We start from the raw sequence: 23089 nt of genomic DNA, 5'->3' as shown, positions 1-23089 counted from the left end.
CATGCATCACTTACCAACTTCAGACATTACACGATCATCTCAGGATCAAATCAAGCTTGGTATAAAAAATACTGTAGTAATCATCAAATGACCACAAGCAACTTGATCTTTACCCATGATTCTCGCACAACATCACAAATATCCAACAACTCGGTATCCTCGATACCACGGTGATCATTCCGGTGATCACAACCATGACCAACATTTGGTTTCAAACCGTGATCCTTCCGGTGATCACAACCAACTTATCTCAAACAATGATCCTTCCGGCGATCACAACCAACTTATCTCAAACAGTGATCCTTCGGGCGATCACAACCAACTTATCTCCTCATCGAGCAAATTATTATTATTATTATTATTATTATTATTATTATTATTATTATTATTACTGTTGACTCATAGTGTGACCAACTATGAACTGGGCCCTTATCCGCGGGCGCGGCTATCGATAGATTTAGTATACACTCTGCAGAGGTTAGTACACTGTACCCACACTACGGAACACATGGCCTCGCACTCCCATTCGGGTGGACCAACGACGTTCCAACAAAACTGATCTACTGCCATGACACTCTCCCGGCCACTCCGACTCTCTCCCCATTGGGCTAGGCCTGGGTGGCCCCGTGTCTACCAAAGACACAATGACCACCATCGTGGCCAAAACGTCCCTCTCGGGGACCGGATACATAATAACAACAATGGGCACACAAGGTTATGTCTGCTTACCGGGCCAGGGTACCGCACGCCCATAACCTTCCCTAGTTGGAGGCACCGGCGAGAGGCACGACAATAGACCCAGTTAGGACCTTCCCATAAAGGTAAGCGTGGTTGCACTGGTCAGTTCGATATGGTGGCACCATGACTCAGCCAACAGGTGTTCAAGTTCAATTTAATCCAGTTAAATTTGAATGCAAATATGCTGATCCATGATAAAATAACATCATGCAATTACAATGCATGAGCATGATATCAACATAATCATGAGAGGACCACATAACTATCCACCATATCAATAATGGATCATATCCAACTAAGCATGGCATACTGACTAGCATGAACATCACAAGTATATACTTCTCTGAAACATAGCATGACCACTTGCATCAACAATAAAATCATGCAAGAACATATCAACAATGCCATCATGCAAGCATTTAACAACTGGATGCAATGGAACATGTATAACAACGGTACTCGGGATAGATGGCCGTCATGCACCGAAAACCATCACCAACATCAACATGTACTACTAGCAAGCATAAGCATATGAAAGGAATACTAGCAACTAGAAGGGCATGACAACCAAGTGCATAACCACATAGCAAGAAAGTAAGCACTAACCAAGAATCATTACTGAAACAACGATAACCATATTTTAAACAAGCAAACATTTAATAAATATTCAAGTTGAAAACCTTGGCTACTGCATGACTATCATGCAAGTGGGTATTGTGGCTTGCCTGGGGTGATGGAGACTCCAGGAAGAAGTGTGGTGAAGCCGCGGAACGAAACATCGGATGATTTTCTCTCGGAGGTGGCTGATTAGAGGCAAGGGCAAAATGGTCATTTTCACTGTGAGAACACCTAGTGAAAATGTCACCAAAAGATGGAGCTCGACAAGACGCAGAAGTGAGCGTTGGTTTCACCTCAATCGGAGTTACGGTTGTGGAGTTATGAGGTGCTGAAGATCAGGGACTAATTCATGAAAAATTTATCACCAATGGGTCCCTGAGTGGATAAGGCAGAAACAGATTTGAGGAAATACGCTTTCTAACTTAGAAAACGTACTTCATGCCAAAGTAGAAATAGAATACGCTTTCAGAGAGAAGAAAACATACTCTGGGAAATGCGTTTCCACTTGCCACGTGGGATGGAGGGGGTGAAACACTGGCGCGTGGGGCCCAGGGAGCAGGGGAAGGGGCCAACACTCATGTTTTCTTCCTCCTCACCGCTCCCCCGTGCGGGACAGAGGAGGCATGGGAGGGGCCAGCTGCCGGCGACGGGGCGGGCTGCTCCGGTCGTCTCCCGCCCGGCTAAGGGCACCGGTGAGATGGCAGAGACGAGCCACGCCCATTCCCGGCGAAGGACGGCGCTGGGGAGGGCTAGGGCGGCCGCGGTGAGGGGCACCTGAGAGGAGTGGCCGGCGGCGGCTGAGCTTGGGGGCGAGGGGCTCCGGTCCTTCGGGCGACGAATGAAGGGTGGGGGATGGTGCGCAGGGGTCCGGTGAGGCTGTTGGTGTGGTCGGGAGTGAAAGGGAGAGCTCGGATGGCTCAGTTAAGGTGGAGGCCAAGAGGAGTGGGCGGCAGCCGGACGTGGATGCCACGGCCAGGGTGCACTCCGGTGAGGGGCGAGGTGGTGGGGCGGCTCAGTGGGACGACGGGGAGTCGGTGGACATGGTAGGAGGAGGAGAGGAGGCTCGGGTTGGTCGGAACCAAGCTGAGGCCGAGGCGGCCATGGAGGAAAATGGCAAACTCCGGCGAGATGGGGTGATTCCAGAGGGCAAATGAGGCAAGGGGAAGATGGGTGAGCCGCGGGAGGGCTCGGGGTACGCTTATATAGCCGAGGGGAGGGCTCTAGAGCACGCTAGCGAGCTTGAGCAGTGCTCGAATAGGGGACAGAGGCTGGGCATCACACGGGCATGGAGCTAGCGGCTCATTTATGGTGACCCACGATGAGGCACTGATGCAGGGCGATGCAGTCGGGCACGGGCGAGCTCCAGGACACGACTAGAGGTCGAGACGAGGAGGGAGGAGACGAGAATAGTGGCGGGAACAAGCCAGAGGACGCATTGAGCCATGACGCAAGCGTGATCACCATGCGCACTGGCGCAAGCGGCGCTCTTTGGCGTGGCCAACCATGTCCAGTAGATTGTCCTTGGTGCCCTTAGTCATAATGAGGAAATAAATCGGTCCAGGGGCAAAGAAGAGATTTGCACTTAGCTCCAAAGTAAATTAGTAAGAAGGTGTTTGTAACTTCCTGTGGTTAAACCAGCTTGGTAACATGGTAAATAGTTTGTCTGATGATGATCACACACTAAGGTGATTTTGATCACCAAAAATCAGACTAAGAGGAAGACTTTAGATGAGGGTTGCTGTAGAAAGTGCAAAACTGACCAGAATCAGGGATTTGGATGATACACTCACATACTTGATTTTTGTGAGCTGAAATTTAATATAGAGAGGTTATATGATGATATGAAGCTGCTGTAAAAGTTTCATGCCATTTGGAAATACCAAAGTGGCACTTGCTTCACAAATCTTCATTCTAGACAGAAACTTGGAAAAATTGCACAGGGCAATTGGATTAACTAATTTAGGTAAAACTTGGTGGAGGGAGTTTATATAGGTAGAAGCATGTCCTGGTAAATGTTCAGCTCAATTGAAGCAATATAAAATATAGTTGCTTCACAAACTGAAAATCTGACCAGAAACTAAGTTTTGGAGCTGGCTCACATAGATGACTTACATCATACCATATTTGGTGGAGAGTCAATTTTTGACCATAGGGAGGACCTTGCAGAATTTCAACTCATTTGGATATGCCTAGCTTGTACTTCCTTCACAATCACTTCCCTCAGACAGGAACTTTGAAAAAATTTCGCAGGAATATTTACTAGGCAAATTGAGTTGCATTTTGGCATGAGCCAATGATATGGACAGGAAAAGCTGTCCAAGAAGTTTGGGGTCAATCAAGCATATATAAGTAGCACTTCCTTTGCAAAGTGCCATTTAGGATAGAATAGGAAAAGAATTATTGGAGGATTATTTTTGAACATGGCAATGAAATATTATTTCATATTTGAGAAAGGTAGGACGAAAACAATTTATGAGAATTATTTGGGAATTTTAGGAGTGACAGAAATATAGGTTGCTTCACAACCTAGGGTTTTAAGGGTTATTCCTTTGTCAGAAAAAGAATATTCCCAACAAAAGAATTCTGGGTTAGGTCAAGGATGGAAATGACATGATCTTGGGATGATGAAGAGGGTGACAAGCCACTATAAACCTAGGAATACATGATCTTACCAAGTTTCAGAACCACATAGCCACGGAAAAGCAAAACAAAACCGGAAATCCAAGAAAATCAAAGGAAAAAGAAAAGGGCAAAAATCCAGGTTGTTACAAACCTTCCCCCCTTAAAGAAATCTCATCCTTGACATTTGGTTGCTCAGGGTTAAATAATTTTTCGGACTTGAAGAAACCATTTCCAACTCAGGTTTCTTTTATTCATTCTCATATAATATTTCCACTGAATTGAATATGACTGACTGTCTTGACCTGGGGTGGTTAGCTTCGACGTATCTGACATTCTGACAGGACGTACCTTATATGTTCCTATTTATACTGACTCTGATTTTCTTTCATATCTATTCGCTGAGCTAGCATCCGAGATATTAATATTACAGGCATACTTGTCCTTCCTGATATTGATCCTTGCTGGAAATGTTATTCTAGTATCGAGTACCAGGAATATTCCACGGAGTTGGGGAATATACCTTCCCGTGGAACCAAGAATCTCTTCTATCCAGGCATCGGATTCCTCGAATATAGGCATGCCTTTTGGTTCCAAACAGTGATGTGGGTCATACCTATTTTTCTAATGGATTCTGACATCTTGCAGGAGTTCCTGACCTATCTTGACTTGTTTCATAGTCTTGAGTATCCAAGTTGTACCAAATGTTTGACTGTCGCTTGTCGCGACTAATAGAAAAATGCACCATCTTCTGATGATAAGATTTGCAGACTTGACTGGCGGTGATCTTGGCAAAGAATCCCATCCACACAGGCTATTCTTTTAATTGCTTCCCCTATGCGAGAGATAACAATCCTCAAAGTATATGTTATTCTTCATTTTTTCCAGTATCCCCCGGGGAATAACAGTCTGTGCGATGCTCCATCGTGGGTGTTGGGGTCAATATATTGAGCTGTCCATGAGTCTGACTAGATAGACTCGGGTATTCAATGCTGACAGTTCTGAGCATACTGTGGACTGAGCTGGTTGCCTCGCTATGAGGTCCTTACCATAATGGAGTATACCTCTTGGGTTTTACGTGGAATAAGATGGTCTTGGGCATCCACATTTTTCACATAATAACCGGCATACCTGTATTGTTGGTCTTGCTATTTCATTATTACTTTCTTCATCTAGATCCTCAACTAAAAGAGCGGGACCTTATATATATCCTTGATTATTTTTGCGGCCCTGAATAATGTTACATACAATATCTGGCAATCATACCTTGGTCTAGTTCACGTTTTGAGCCTCGGTATATTTATCCATCTCACGTGTGGTTATATAGATCTCAATATTGTTGTGGATTATGCCGGACAGTGACAGGGTTAATAACATCATATTGTTGGATATGCGGGACTGATCTTGATAATCACTGTCAAGATTATGGTCTCAATGTTGTCTTTCCTTCAAGACTTGTTGATTATGGCATTACCGACTGGTTTTTGTTTATTGAATAACCGGTGAGGTTGTCAGATGTGTGCCGTGAATTCTTCCTTGTGCGAGAGACTTGCATGGACTTGGCATCATACTAAATGAACTAATATCTGATTCTCGAGGTATACCTCTGACCGATTTTTGTTTCAGACCAACTGTTGCAGATCTGCCACTTGAAAAACACTGTCATCTGCTGACCATTCATAAATTAATGTCTTGTATTAGTGTCGTACAGAGAAATACTGGGCAGCTTGCGTTCGGAAACCAACGGGGTGTCGTGCTGAGGAAGACTGGGTGGCTTGTGCTCGAAGCCTTCGGTGGATATCTTCTTTAGGGAAAATGGGGTATCGTACCTCATAAGCTTCCCCCCTTAAAGACTTGGCTAGGGAAGACTCGGTACCTTATGCCAGAAGCTTTTGCAGTATTTTATCGAGAAGACTGAATATCTTGTATGGGAATCCATTCATTTCCTACCGATGCAAACTGGGAACCTTATCTTTGTACACTTCGTCAATAAATTGTGGAGAAGGACGGGACTGATTTTCTTGGTGATTGGAATGACATTTTTTTTTTGTCAGTCCGACAGCTGATTATTTAGAGCATCTCCAACGGCCGCGCCAAACGACGTGCGCGCGCGGTAAACCCAGCTTTTAGCGCATGCGGGGCATTTTGCCGTGCTCCGGCGAGAAACTCGCGCACGTGGGAACCATTTGTGCGCGCGCGAAAAGGCGCCAGATCGCGCGCCATATTTTGTGCACCGCTTCCGGCGCGCCTATAAAGTGCGGCGCGCGCCACGTGCCTTCTCCACGCCTCCTCTTCTCCTCTTCTTCTCCCTCTCTACCACGCGCCGCTACAGCGCCCCGCCACCGACGCGCCTCCACCGCTCCAGCGCCCCGCCACCGACGCGCCGCCATGCCGCCGCGCCGCCGAGGAGCGTCCGGCTACCACGGCGTCCGCCTGCGCCCTAACGGCGGCTACTACTCGGAGATACGCTCCAGCGATCTTCGGCTCAGCCTCGGCACCTATGGGACGGCGCACGAGGCCGCCCGCGCGTACGACGCTGCGGCGTGGCGCCTAGGCCGGCCGCGTGGCTAGATGAACTTCCAAGATGTGTACACGCTCCAGCAGGCGCTCGATGTCGCCTCGCCGCCTTGTCTAAACACGGCGCAAGACCGTGCGGAGCATGCCGAGCGGTAGTGCCGCCTCCTCGTCGCCAAGGAGGACGAGCGGGTCCTGGCGGAGTGGCGCCGGCGCCACCCGGAGGACGTCGCCTACGAGCAGGTCTACTGGGCAAGGCGCCGCGAGGAGGACACACGAAGGCGCCACGAGGCGTGGTTGGACAGGCATCGGCGGAAGGCGTTGGTGAATGCGCAGTCCGATCTCGTTGCAGCAGGTGGGCAATCGTTCTTCACGCTGGACGATGATCGGTGGCTGGACATCTGCCTAGATACCTCGGACGACACCGCCGAGGATGAGAATGGTGATGATGATAGCGACTTAGAGTAGTTTTTTATGCAATCTATCTCGTTTTTTATCGTTTGTCGTCTTTATTATTATGCAATCTATATTTCCGATGTAAAATACCTTTGTATCATTTAAAATCTATGCGATCTATCTTTTTAATGCCTACATTTCTAGTTTGTAGAATGAGCGCGTGCGCCGCGCCAAACCAGGCGATGCGCGCATGGCATATATGTTTTTTGCGTGCGGCGCGACCAGCGCCTGTTGGAGATGCTCATGTGACAAGAATTGTCTAACTGTCCTTACTGGATTCATTGTGTATTTGGACTGACTTCTGGGTGTCGCAATGTTTTAGTTTTGACTTGTAGCAGATTCAATCATTGTGCATAGCCCATACCTTTGACTTGGAATGCACCGTTGATCCAATGTTGTCCTCTTCCTGATTTAATCTTTGCTGCAATAAAGTGTATCTCTGACAGGTATTTGTTACTGAAAGTCTGATCAGAATACAATTTGTATCCAGACGGATGTCTGCAATATAATGTTGTCGGCTAAAAACCTCATTGCTTTTAACTGGATTCCTTGGTGTACATCTGCACTGCTTACGGCTCCTTCTGATTCGGTGGCGGTCGAGGAGTAATTTCCATAAGGGGGTAACACCGAGGATTTAAAACAAAGAAGCACGAGAAAACAATTTATTGCAACAAAGCACACATCAAACAAGCTACAAAGCTGCTCCACACAGGCACACACAAGCATGATGCTACAGCAGATGCACAAACACTACATGAAGGATTACATCCTACGCTTGAGCAAACGCTCGTGAACTGATGAGGAAGCTAAGGGAGTAGCGAGTGGAACCGCTGACTCTGAAACTCCAGATGGACGAGGTGGACGATTTGGAGAAGCTGGCAGAGACTGAGGTAAAGCGACACCAAGCAATCTCCTGGCCCGAATGGCGTCTCGGACTAACTCAGAAATAAGAAGACACTCGGCCTTCATGTAACGAGACATGGCGGGGATAGCCGGGTCATCTTGAGGGTTGACGGAGGCAAATTGGATTCACTGAGGATTCTCGACGATGGTGGGATAATATTGATAAGCACGGTTCTCTTGCACCATGCCTTCTTGATGACGAAGACCGGTGACTCCTGCCTTGCGGCAAGCTGAACGGCACGCTCAGGAGTAGCGTCGTAACCACCGTGGAAACTGTAGGTGCGCTTACCGACAGGAATCGGGGCTGACAGATGGACATGAGCAACATATTCATGAATTCTTCCTCCAGCAGAAAACTGGAATACTTGATAAATGAGGTGGATCTGCGAGGGGATAAATACTACACCACATGTTGCCAAGGAGGGCGGCAAAACGGAGAGGTGCAGGAGTGGGACTGAACTCAATAGGAACAACACCGGGAGCTAAGGGAAGAGCACTGAACTCATGGAATTTGACCGCCATCTATGCATGAAACAGGGGTTAATGGTAACCGAAATAAGACTATATGCAGCAAACAAATGCAACAACCAAATGCAGCAAGCAAGGGCAACAACCAGACCCTATACTACCGTTTTCTGATGTTCCAGCGGACTAGGACGCTCTACAGCCAGACCTGCTCTGATACCAAGCCTATGGCACCCCGGCTCAGAGACAACCAGAACGCCCTGTATTCTAGCCCAGAGATCGAGGTGAAGTCTTCTAGAATACGACACTTCTTAGTATAGAAAAAACCAGCTCTCTATTACAACACGAATATGAATACAAGGGTTCCGATATTACAATGAATAACATCGGCACGGCGATACTACGCCAACCATGGTTGCTCTATACAAGCAGCATAACAACTCGAAGCAGCGGAATGACTACTGGCAGCGAAACAACGAACAAGGATGATGGACTCCAATCCACAGGGACTCTGGTTGGAACGTTTATCCTAGCTCGCGAACACAGGAACAACACCAAACAAGCAAGCAATCCAGGCACGACCTGCAAACTGGCATGACATGCCAGGTCAGTACATTGAATGTACTTGCAAGATCACAATAAACAGAAGCATTCAAGACAAACAACAACATGGCAATTACAGGTTAAGCAAGAATTATCATGAGATCATCAGGATAACATAACATGAACAACATGAACATAATACTGCTAGAACAATATGATCATGGCAACAACATATAAATCTGATGATACTAGCATGCAACATGATGACACTACATGCACCATTTATTCTGCTCGGGTTACCTCGTAACCATCACATGCATCACTTACCAACTTCGGACATAACACGATCATCTCAGGATCAAATCAAGCTTGGTATAAACAATACCGTAGTAATCATCAAATGACCACAAGCAACTTGATCTTTACCCACGATTCTCGCACAACATCACAAATATCCAACAACTCGGTATCCTCGATACCACGGTGATCCTTCTGGCGATCACAACCAACTTATCTCAAACAGTGATCCTTCCGGCGATCACAACCAACTTATCTCAAACAGTGATCCTTCCGGCGATCACAACCAACTTATCTCAAACAGTGATCCTTCCGGCGATCATAACCAACTTATCTCCTCATCGAGCACATTATTATGATGATTATTATTATTATTATTATTATTATTATTATTATTATTATTATTATTATTATTATTATTATTAGTGTTGACTCATAGTGTGACCAAATACGAACTGGGCCCTTATTCGCGGGCGCGGCTATCGATAGATTTAGTATACACTCTGCAGAGGTTAGTACACTGTACCCACACTACGGAACCCATGGCCTCGCACTCCCATTCGGGTGGACCAACGGCGCTCCGACAAAACCGATCTACTTCCATGACACTCTCCCGGCCACTCTGACTCACTCCCCACTGGGCTAGTCCTGGGTGGCCCCGTGTCTACCAAAGACACAATGACCACCGTCGTGGCCAAAACATCCCTCACGGGGACCAGATCCATAATAACAACAACGGGCACACAAGGTTATGTCTGCTTACCGGGCCAGGGTACCGCACACCCATAACCTTCCCTAGTTGGAGGCACTGGTGAGAGGCACGATAATAGACCCAGTTAGGACCTTCCCATAAAGGTAAGCGTGGTTGCACTGGTCAGTTCGATATGGTGGCACCATGACTCAGCCAACAGGTGTTCAAGTTTAATTTAATCCGGTTAAACTTAAATGCAAATATGCTGAGCCATGATTAAATAACATGATGCAATTACAATGCATGAGCATGATATCAACATAATCATGAGAGGACCACATAACTATCCACCATATCAACAATGAATCATATCTAACTAAGCATGGCATACTGACTAGCATGAACATCACAAGTACATACTTCTATGAAACAAAGCATGACCACTAGCATCAACAATAAATATCATGCAAGAACATATCAACAATGCCATCATGCAAGCATTTAACCAGCTGGATGCAATGGAACAAGTGTAACAATGGTACTCGGGACAGATGGCCGTCATGCACCGAAAACCATCACCAACATCAACATGTACTACTAGCAAGCATAAGCATATGAAAGGAATACTAGCAACTAGAAGGGCATGACAACCAAGTGCATAACCACATAGCAAGAAAGTAAGCACTAACCAAGAATCATTACTGAAACAACGATAACCATATTTTAAACAAGCAAACATTTAATAAATATTCAAGTTGAAAACCATGGCTACTGCATGACTATCATGCAAGTGGGTATTGTGGCTTGCCTGGGGTGACGGAGACTCCAAGAAGAAGTGCGGTGAAGCCGCGGAACGAAAAGTCGGACGATTTCCTATCGGAGGGGGCTGATTAGAGGCAAGTGCAAAATGGTCATTTTCATTGTGAGAACCCCTAGTGAAAATTTTACCAAAAGATAGAGCTCGACGAGACGAAGAAGTGAGCATTGGTTTCACCTCAATCAGAGTTACGACTGCGGAGTTATGAGGTGTTGAAGATCAGGGACTAATTTATCACCAATGGGTCCCTGAGTGGATAAGGTAAACAAATTTGAGGAAATACGCTTTCTGACTTAGAAAACGTACTTCAGGCCGAAGTAGAAATAGAATACGCTTTCAGAGAGAAGAAAACTTACACTGAGAAATGCGCTTCCACTTGCCACGTGGGATGGAGGGGGTGAGACACTGGCGCATGGGGCCCAGAGAGCAGGCGAAGGGGACAGCGCTCGTGTCTTCTTCCTCCTCGCTACTCCCCCGTGCGGGATAGAGGAGGCAGGGTAGGGGCAGTTGCCGGCGATGGGGCGGGCTGCTCCGGCCATCTCCCACCCGGCTGAGGGCACCGGCAGGGCGGCAGAGACGAGCCGCGCCCGTTCCCGGTAAAGGACAATGCTGAGGAGGGTTAGGGCAGTCGCAGTGAGGGGAACCTGAGAGGAGCGGCCGACGGCACCTGAGCTTGGGGGCGAGGGGTTCCGGTCCTCCGGCGACGAATGAAGGGTGGGGGAGGGTGCGCAGGACTCCGGTGAGGCTGTTGGCGTGGTCAGGAGGGAGAGGGAGAGCTCGGATGGCTCGGTTGAGTTGGAGGCCGAGACGAGTGGGCGGCGGCCGAACATGGAGGCCACGGCCACGATGCACTCCGGCGAGGGGCGAGGTGGTGGTGCGGCTCAGTGGGGCGAGGGAGAGTCGATGGACATCGTAGGAGGAGGAGAGGAGTCGGAACCAAGTCGAGGTCGAGGTGTCCATGGAGGAAAATGGCAGACTCCGACAAGATGGGGCGATTCCAGAGGGCAAATGAGGCGAGGGGGAGATGGGTGAGCTGCGGGATGGCTCGGGGTACGCTTATATAGCCGAGGGGAGGGCTCTAGAGCAAGCTAGCGAGCTTGAGCAATGCTCTAATGGGGGACAGAGGTTCTGCATCATATGGGCATGGAGCTAGCGGCTCATTTATGGTGAACCACGACGAGGCACTGATGCAGGGCGATCCAGTCGGGCACGGGCGAGCTCCAGGACACAAATGGAGGTCGATATGAGGAGGGAGGAGACGAGAATAGTGGCCGGAACAAGCCAGAGCACGCATTCAGCCATGACGCAAGCGTGATCACCATGCGCACTGGCGCAAGCGGCGCTCTTTGGCATGGCCAACCATGTCCAGTAGATTGACCTTGGTGCCCTTAGTCAAAATGAGGAAATAAATCGGTCCAGGGCAAAGAAGAGATTTGCACTTAGCTCCAAAGTAAATCAGTAAGAAGGTGTTTGTAACTTCCTGTGGTTAAACCAGCTTGGTAACGTGGTAAATAGTTTGTCTGATGATGATCACACACTAAGGTGATTTTGATCACAAAAAATCAGACTAAGAGGAAGAGTTTAGATGAGGGTTGCTGTAGAAAGTGCAAAACCGGCCAGAATCAGGGATTTGGATGATACACTCACATACTTGATTTCTGTGAGCTGTAATTTGTCATAGAGAGGTTATATTATGATATGAAGCTGCTGTAAAAGTTTCATGCCATTTGGAAATACCAAAGTGGCACTTGCTTCACAAAGCTTCATTCTGGACAGAAACTTGGAAAACTTGCACAGGGTATTTGGATTAACTAATTGAGGTAAAACTTGGTGGAGGGAGTTTATATAGGTAGCAGCATGTCCTGGTAAATTTTTAGCTCAATTGAAGCAATATAAAATATAGTTGCTTCACAAACTGAAAATCTGACCAGAAACTAAGATTTGGAGCTGGGCTCACATAGTTGAGTTACATGAGATCATATTTGGTGGAGATTCATTATTTGACCATAGGAAGGACCTTGCAAAATTTCAACTCATTTGGATATGCCTAGCTTGTACTTCCTTCACAATCACTTCCCTCAGACAAGAACTTCCAAAAATTTGCTCAGGAATATTTACTAGGCAAATTGAGTTGAATTTTGGCATGAGCCAATGATATGGACAGGAAAAGTTGTCCAAGAAGTTTGGGGTCACTCAAGAAAATATATGTAGCACTTCCTTTGCAAAGTGCCATTTAGGACAGAATAGGAAAAGAATTATTGGAGGATTATTTTTGAACATGGCAAGGAAATATTTTGCCATATTTGAGAAATATAGGACCCAAAAAAATTATGAGAATTATTTGGGAATTTTAGGAGTGACAGAAATATAGGTTGCTTCACAACCTAGGGTTTTAAGGGTTATTCCTTTGTCAGAAAAGGAATATTCCCAACAAAAGAATTCTGGGTTAGGTCAAGGATGGAAATGACATGATCTTGGGTTGATGAACAGGGTGATAAGCCACTATAAACCTAGGAAGACATGATCTTCCCAAGTTTCAAAACCACATAGCCACGGATAAGCAAAACAAAACCGGAATCCAAGAAAATCAAAGGAAAAAGAAAAGGGAAAAAAATCCAGGCTGTTACACCGAGCTCCTCCTGTCCGCCCTTAGCTTAAACAAGGCCAGATGCCGGGTAAGCTCCTACCTCCGCCCTCTATTTAAATGAGACCAGACAGACAGCGGGTAAGAATTGCACCCCTCCGCCGCTCCCCCATTTCCTACTTCACCATTTTCTCCACTCTTCCGATGGCTTTCGAGGAGCCCTTATCCGGCATACAACCCGGCTGGGTGGCCCGCCGAGCCCTCCGGATACGGGCGAGGCCGCTCGGTGCTTCACCAACCTTGTTTGGCCTGATGAAGCCAGTTGCCTCCCCAAGCCGGCACGTGGTTCAACAACTCGATGCTCCACTTCAGCTCGATGAGGAGTGGTGAGTTTCTCCACGCCGGCACGGCGGCACACGCCGGTACAGGCGTTGTCGCTGCCGCGTCGTATCGCGCCACCAGTGTCTGCGGTGGCCACGCCTCCCGTGTCTGTGGGCGTGCCTCCCGTGCCTACGGCAGCGCCATGCAAGCAGAGACAGAAGCCGGGTGCATGGAGAGCAACGAGTAGGTGGTCAGCTTCTCCGTGTCCGCCGCCATCATCAAGGAGAAGTAGAACACGGGAGGCCACCGCCACTTGGGTTCCATGAAGGCCACTGTCGAGGCAACGACCGTGTATTCAGGTGGTTTCTTTGTTGCTTCGTCTCTTCCGAGGACCTTCGCCGACCCCGCAAGTGTCTGCCGGACATGAGGAAGAAAAAGGGACCCGCGGGCGGCCATTTAGATTAGGTACTCCCTCTCTGGCTGGCGGGAAATATTTGTTCTAAGAATGGATAAATTGGATGTATCTATAACTAAAATAAGTCGAGATACATCCATTTCTAGGACAAGTATTTCCCGATGGAGAGAGTATCAATTATACCATGAGAGCCGGATTATCATTGCTTAGTTCATGTAAATGTAATGATTCGGCTTTTTTATACGAAATCCTTCATGCTTATATGAAATCAGTCTGTGTTTGCACGAATTTCATCTGGTTGGTTAGAGTTGTGAATGTCGCTGGCGTTTGATGTCGTCCTCCGTGGAACGAAGCGGGAGGAAATTTGCCAGCTACCGTTGGAGATGCTCTTATGCTGGAAATAATAGAGTCACATCCAATCCATTTGAGTTAATTGCGTGTATGATTCTCCCTCTATAAAAATTTAATTGCATGTACAGTGTACACGTGACTTGCAGGGTGGCTACAGCTTCGTACAGAAAGTTAAAAACAAACAAGTTCATCCTTAATATTGTATTCTAAGTACTTTGTGGGTTCCACTGTCAGTACAGTAGCGAAAGAAGTATATATTAAATAAGTAATATATAATATAAAAATCTAAAGTTAAAGACAAAATTCAAACTCAGGTCATCGCGTTGCGGGCATCCAGCGCTAACCAGTCCAACAAATTTTTGTTGTAGACCATGCTGGAGATATATCTCCATGTCTACTCTTATACTCCATCCATTCCTAAATATTTGTCTTTTTCAGATTTCAAATGGACTACCACATACGGATGTATATGTAGACATATTTTAGAGTGTAGATTCACTCATTTTGCTCCGTATGTAGTCACTTGTTGAAATCTCTAACAAGATAAATATTTAGGAACGAAGGGAGTAGAAAATAGAGTTGGTGATGATGGTGTGCGTGCCATCCTACAATATAGGCCGTCGGATTTATATCTAACGGATAGGAAGGAAACTATGGCAATTTTGCAAAAAGATACCCACACCCCTCTCCACATTTGCAAATAAGACCTTCCCTCATTCATCCTTTTCTCTCACAATATAAACTACTCATACAAATGCATCTTGATGTTCCGTGCAACGCACAGGCATCTAGCTAGTTTCTTTTAAAATAGTTACTGCGATAATTGGGTTGAAGTGATATATTTTATGTCTGCCCTGAATGATTTCAGATTCACTAGTAGTAACGAAGAAAAGGTTGCCTTGTTAATTAACAAAAAACATGGTGAAAACTATCACATAAGGCCGGTAAAAAAAGGCACACCGGGTTCAGCGTCATCATTACTACAGTTGTGCGCGCGCAAGAAGTCTACATATAGAGGGGGCTAGCAACGGAGAAAAAGACTATTGAGTGTGTCTGAGCGAGGCACATAGACACAATGTTTGAGAGAGAAACCAATTGACAGATTAAGATCAGATCGAGTTGTCACCCTTCTGCTGTCATTGTCGGGGTGGGGTGGGGAGGGGTAGGGAGAGAAAGACGTATCGAGAGTGTGTGTGGTAGGCATAGAGGCACAACTAGCGAGTGTGTGTGTATGTGTGTGTGTTTGAAAGAGGAGTACATAGATTACTATCAAGATTGAGGCGCCACCCTACTCCTTCGGTGTCAGGTAGTGTGTGTGTGTGTGTTTGAGAGAGAAGCCAGTCGATAGATTAGTATCAAGATCGAGGTGTCACCCTACTCCTTCGGTGCTGGGAAGTGTGTGTGGGTGGGTGTGGGGGGGCAGTGACATTTACATATCTCTACCCTTATAAAAAACAGAGTTGGTGATGATGGTGTTCCTGCCATCCTACAATATAGGCCATTCGATTTATATCTGACGGATAGGAAGGAAACTATGGCAATTTTGCAAAAAGATACCCACACCCCTCTCCACATTTGCAAATAAGGCATTCCCTCGTTCATCGTTTTCTCCCACAAGATAAACTACTCATATAAATGCATCTTGATGTTCCATGCAACGCATGGGCATCTTGCTAGTAGGGAGAAGGAGTTTGTGTGACACATATCTATATTAAGGGATAGGTATATAGCATGTGTGCGAGGCATACTTTAAGTATCACGGAGATAAACAAACGGTGTGCATGCAAGTGCCGAAAAAATGAAGCGAGAAACAATGTATACCTGCACACGTGTGTGTGTGCGAGAGAGAGAGAGAGAGGGAGAGAGAGAGTGAAATCTCAAAACAAAAGGTGCTCTGCTGGAATCCCATTGTATGTATTCATATGCTTCCGGAACTCGAGTTAACCTTAGGCATACGTGTGAGAGACATAATTATACTTTGAGACATTAGTGGTTGTGGGTGGGCGGAATTAAAGGGGTGGGCGTGTTCGACAGAGAGAGCATGTGTGTTTCTGTGTGAGAGACTTGTAGGATGGGGTAGAAAGACGAATTCTAACCTTGACGGAGGGAGAGAAATACACGAAGTGTGCGTGTGTGATTCCGATGCCCATGGGGAAATGAGATATGTATGCGTGTGAGAGAGATTGCACAATTCATTCACGTATCACTATGTAGCGATCGTCGACGTACATTGCTTGAACATAAATCAATATCTACTCCGTATCATGGCCAAAGGTACAATATCGATTCAACGCTATAAAGATTGGACACTCACATATCACATTTTTTCTATCTAAATAAACCTTTTCAATTGTGCATGCCAAAGTTACAGTGATGTTTCTCCAAACAACCAACGTAGCTATCATGTACATGCACCATTGTTACTCTTGCATTCAAATTCATTAGTCTTAGATGATTTAAGGCTCTATTATGAAGTAATATATGTAATATTCATATATGAATTCAATGGGTACACAATTTATGAAATGGAGGCTATGTAATCATATGAGGTAACACTTTTAAGTAGCGGACTACAATATCCATTTCTTTTGTGGGACTACAATATCCATTTCTTTTTTTGCGCCTCAACACTAACACTTCAATGCATTATGTTTAAAGTAAATAACCAATGGCACTAAATTATCTATTTACACGAGAAATACATAGGCTGAGCATTTGATCCCTTTTTCGTGAACGCGCCTCTACACCCGTACAATTGGCCGCACCCGTGTGAAAGTCCAAGTTATCAACGCATCATCCCGAGTTATTGTCTTTTTTCTGGGGTGGACTTCACACCAGTTATTAACTGCTGATGCATGCCTCGTGTACACAGTCTCGCATGACCTTTCCGCTAGCACGGTCCAAAATTAGTTGAAACTGGATAAGAACGATCCCGCGGGCGGCAAAATCCCCCGCCTCCTTCTAAAATTTCCCCACCTAGTTTTTAGCATGCAAAATTCCCCTTTTGTCCTTGGTGCATGGAGAACAACAGTTATAATACCGCCCTCATCTACATAATAGGTTGGGGCTGCTTCGGTAACTTCTAGTTCCCCCCACCACACGTCACCCCCATTTCCACTCCCTCTCCCGCAAAAACGATTAACTCAAAAACACCAGAGCATCTTACATCACGCAGTCTGTACTTCATCGGCCTTTCTACCCCTCCCCTCTCGAAACCCTAGACTGCTCATCCACCGACGTACCAGAGCCCATTCACTACCAACGGCGTCCACCTTGCCGGATCTGCTTCTGCGGCCACATCTACCCCTCCCACCTCCCCCAAAAACAAGTAGACTGCTCATCCGCCATTGTACCACAGCGCATTCAGTGTCAGCCTTGTCCACGGTGCCAAATCTGCTTCATCGGTACTCTCGTCAACCGCAGCGCATCTGCAGCGGCTCATTTGTACTCCCTACCGGAGACGCTTCGTCCACACACCCCCCGGAGCCGCCCCACCGACGCCCCCGTCGACGGCCTCTGATCCTCTTCGCCGACACCTTCCTCAACCCGACCGGAGCCGCTTCGCCGACACCATCGTCAACCCTACCGGAGTAGCTTTGCCTATACCATTCTCAACCCTACCGGGGCCGCTTTGCCAACTCACAAGTCTACGACCTCAGATCCGCTTCGTCGCACCCTCATCCAACCTACCGGAGCAGCTTCTGACGCCCCGTCCATGGCCGCAGATCCGCATCATCGACACCATCCTTAACCCAACCACCGAAGCAGCTTCACCGACAGCCTCGTCCACGGCCACAGATCGGCTTCGCCCACACCGTAGTCCACCCTACTGGAGCCGCTCCACAAACACCCTACTCAACGGTTCTAGATCTCCTTACCGGACCCCGACAGCCAGCGCAGTGTCATCACACTTGACATTTCTAACCTAATTCCCACCGTCTGGCAAGATGCCAAGCACCCGCCATGGCCTAGGTACTTGTCAACTTTAAACCCGTCCAGCATCACCTGCCCGATGTACTTCAAATATACTAACAGGTCGCTATTACCTGTTATGCAACTGGCAAAAACTACAAGGACGATGTTTCTTTTGGATCTAACAGCTTGGCCAACCAAGATCCTAGACTGAGGCATTGCTATGATCTTGTAAGTGCGTCTCTCTCTCTCTCTCTCTCTCTCTCTCTCTTGTATTGTTGTGTGCCTGCCAGCGTGCTTTGCTAGGATTTTTGACCAATAATCCCTTTGTGCAGACTATGATTTCTACTACCGGCTTCTAAATTAGATATGTAGATGTCATACATGATACTACCTCGTACCTCTGTTCCTAAATATAAGTCTTTCTAGAGATTCCGCTATAGGCTACATACGGAGCAAAATGAGTGAATCTACACTCGAAAATGCCTCTATATACATTTGTATGTGGTCCATACCGGAATCTCTACAAAGACATATATTTAGGAACAGAGGTAGTACATTACACTAAATCATAGGTGGCATGTAGGAATTCCAGTGCACTACATTAGGCTCCCTTAGAGTGCCTGCTAGTCCAGCACACAGAGTCATGGCTAGTTTGTTCTACGCACACAATCGTTAACTGGTGGTTTAAATATGCACACAGGATATGCAATGTATTATCATGTAGAGATGTCTGAAATTAGCCGTGTCAACTTGCAGATAGGGTTACACAATGAAAAAGTACAAGATGTATGTGGCAATTTCATGGAACATCGCAAAGAAAGGAGAGGCAGCGATGAGCCTATACAGTGTGCTATGGTACGCCACTCCTCCATTGCAATCATTGTGACATGTTATTTGTATGTCAGTTCTATTGGCCAAGTTTCTTAGGGACAGTTATTACGAGTTATCCTAAAAAAATAAGCACCTGTGAATATAAGCTCCAGGTAATAAGCCAACCAATTCTCTTCATTGCCTTCCTTTTTAGCTTATCTTTGGTATGATCAGTGAAAAGTCTAGATTGCATTATATTTTGTCATTTTTGTGCCCATATGAAAATTAATTTGACTTGCAAACATCACAAATTGAACCCAGTGTAGTAATTAATATGATAGGAAAACAGACCATCACTATTTGTTCCAAATGTAAATACAAAGATACCATCTACTTGGCACAATCTACTTTGGTCAATGTCTTCCATAGAGATCCCATTGCCTAATTTAAACGAAGAACGCATGGCCCACATTTACATGAAGAACAATTATTTATTGAAATTCGATGGTCCAAGTGGCTCGTTATTATCATATAGCACCACCACCTGAAAGCATCATATAGCAGTAGTAGAAGCTCATAGCAACTCATCATACTGCAGCATCAGCAGCAGAAGTGTGCAATTCATCATATACCAGCAGCAGCTCATAACAATTCATCATATAGCAGCAGCAGGATTAGCTCATAGCAATTCATCATATAGCAGCAAGAGGAGCAGCTCATAGCAATTCATCATATAGCAGCAGCGGCTTATAGCATTTCATCATACAGCAACAGCTGCAGCAGCTCATAGCAATCCATCATATATAAGCAGCAGAAGTAGCTCATAGCAATTCATCGTATAGTGGATCAGAATGAAAATTTGGCAGAAAATCAGAGAAGATCCTCACCTTGTTGGATGAGCTCATCCTTCAACAGCACCTCAAGGCCATGGCCTGGGAGGAGGGGAGGGGGAATAAGGTGCCTTATGCCGCAGTGTGGCATCAGCTGTAGTTGTGCAGCGCACGTCGGAGTAGTGCGTTGGACGGACCACAGTGGAGCAGCTGTTGGAGACCATGAAAATAAGGGGCGGCGCCAGAGGGAGGAGCAGCCAGGGAGATTTGGCCCTACCCGTCGGCCATGTAGCCTAGCTGGACAGAGCATCATTGAGGACCAGTCTAGATGGGACCAGTGGTGATGGCTCGCTGGAGGAACCCTAGCGCTGCAGGCAGGGGATCAAGGTAGAGGGAAAGGGGAGAGGAGATGCAAGCGGGCAGGGCAATGAACGATTGCGTGTTTGTTTTTACTTGAGGGTCAGGTGTGACGTGAGCGTGAGTAGTTGCATTTTGAGTGTAATATAGGCAGACAACAGAGTCATTTCACTATTCCCCTTCTCTTCAATTTTTAGTGAGCTTCTACCTAAAAGACCCCGTCCAAAGCGAAATAAGTTAAGCCCAAGTCCATAACTCGAAAATGACTTCTTTACATCTTTTATGGCTTATTTTGACAATAAGCTCCGAAAAGGCGAAATAGAACTGGCCCTTAACCTGCAATTCAATTGTGCGTGCAATGATGAATCACTCTTGCCTGCTATAGTGTACATTTAGGCATCATCATACATGGCATAACCTAATACATGTGCATACCATTGTAGAATCTGGAATATGCAATGTTTATGTTAGTTCATACATTGCACATGATGTTTAAATGCCCCTTCAATTTGGCCAGTCAAGTGATGGTCTTTAAGCCTCCTTCTTTGCTTGTTTTCTTGATACTCCCTCCTTCCATTTATATAGGGCCTAATGTGTTTTTAAGACCGCCTTTGACTATTGATAAGACTAATAATACATGAGATGTATAATGTGAAAATTATATCATCGCAAGCTCCTTTCACATAAGAATTTGACGGTATGCTTTGTGTAACTTGCATGTCATATATTATTGCTCTAATACTTGGTCAAAGTTAGCCTCGAAAAACGATTAGGCCCTGTATAGATGGAAGGAGGGAGTATGTAAGATTTGCTCACACATATGTTCAATTGCTTGTTTGCAGCAGTCAGCCAAACCAGGATTGTTTGCTTTGATTAATTGCTATTCTTGACCTAACACTCTAACAGAGCTTGTCAACGATTTAAACACTAAGGGCAGCTGTGGTGGGGGCTTGTCTAACTCATAGGTGACATAATGGTTTGGTTGTACACTAAGCTCTCCAAGGGTACCTGGAGATCCAGTTCGAAGGTATGCCTAGTTTCGACATAGTGCATGTCGGTGTCCTGGGAACGGGGGTCCCCAAACTTGCTTGCCTGCGGCCCAGGGCGTCGCTCCGTCAGCAGCCCCGTACGGCCCATCTTCACCAGCAAACACTCAAGACCGTCGCTAGGGGCTGATACGTCTCCAACGTATCTATAATTTTTGATTGTTCCATGCTATTATATTATCTGTTTTGGATGTTAATGGGCTTATTTATACACTTTTATATTATTTTTGGGACTAACCTACTAGCCCAAGGCACAGTGCAAATTGTTGTTTTTTGCCTATTTCAGTGTTTCACAGAAAAGGAATATCAAACGAAATAAAATCTTCGGGAGAGTTATTTTTGGAACAAACATGATCCAGGGGACTTGGAGTGGACGACAAGCAACCAACGAGGAGGCCACAAGGCAGGGGGAGTGCCTACCCCCCTGGGCATGCCCTCCACCCTCGTGGGCCCCTCGTGGCTCCACCGACCTACTTCTTCCTCCTACATATATTCATATACCCCGAAAACATCTAGGAGCACCACAAAACCCTATTTCCACCGCCGCAACCTTCTGTACCCAAGAGATCCCATCTTGGGGCCTTTTCCGGAGCTCCGCCGGAGGGGGAATCGATCACAGAGGGCCTCTACATCAACTCCATGGCCTCTCCAATGATGTGTGAGTAGTTTACTTCAGACCTTCGGGTCCATAGTTATTAGCTAGATGGCTTCTTCTCTCTCTTTGGATCTCAATACAATGTTATCCTTTATCTTCTTGGAGATCTATTTGGTGTAACTCTTTTAGCGGTGTGTTTGTCAAGATCCGATGAATTGTGGGTTTATGATCAAGTTTATCTATGAACAATATTTGATTCTTCTCTAAAATCTTTTATGTATGATTGGTTATCTTTGCAAGTCTCTTCAAATTATCAGTTTGGTTTGGCCTACTAGATTGATCTTTCTTGCAATGGGAGAAGTGCCTAGCTTTGGGTTCAATCATGCGGTGTCCATTCCCAGTGATAGCAGGGGCAGCAAGGCACGTATTGTATTGTTGCCATCGAGGATAACAAGATGGGGTTTATATCATATTGCTTAAGTTTGTCCCTCTACAACATGTCATCTTGCCTAATGCGTTACTCTGTTCTTATGAACTTAATACTCTAGATGCATGCTGCATAGCAGTCGATGTGTGGAGTAATAGTAGTAGATGCAGAATCGTTTTGGTCTACTTGTCGCGGACGTGATGCCTATATACATGATCATGCCTAGATATTCTCATAATTATGCACTTTTCTATCAATTGCTATACAGTAATTTTTTCACCCACCGTAATACTTATGCTATCTTTAGAGAAGCCACTAGTGAAACCTATGGCTCCCGGGTCTATTCTCCTTTGTATTAATCTACCGTCAACAAGCTATTTCTATTACCATTTATTTTGCAATCTTTACTTTTAATCTATATCATAAAAATACCAAAAAATATTCATCTTATTATTGTTATCTCTATCATATATCACTCTCGTAAGTGACCGTGAAGGGATTGACAACCCCTTTATTGCGTTGGTTGCGAGGTTCTTATTTGATTGTGTAGGTACGAGGGACTTGCGTGTAGTCCCCTACTGGATTGATACCTTGGTTCTTAAAAACTGAGGGAAATACTTACGCTACTTTGCTGCATCACCCTTTCCTCTTCAAGGGAAAACCAACGCATTGCTCAAGAGGTAGCAGGGGCCGAACCTCGTGATGTGGACGACGCAAGACCTCCTCGGGGGCGGCCTCACCAGGCTGGCCTGCAAGGGGCGGAGAGATCAAGGGAAG

The sequence above is a fragment of the Triticum aestivum genome, chromosome 3A (genome assembly GCF_018294505.1).
Source record: "Triticum aestivum cultivar Chinese Spring chromosome 3A, IWGSC CS RefSeq v2.1, whole genome shotgun sequence".
Taxonomy (NCBI): Eukaryota; Viridiplantae; Streptophyta; class Magnoliopsida; order Poales; family Poaceae; genus Triticum; species Triticum aestivum.
This window is presented reverse-complemented; position numbering follows the sequence as displayed.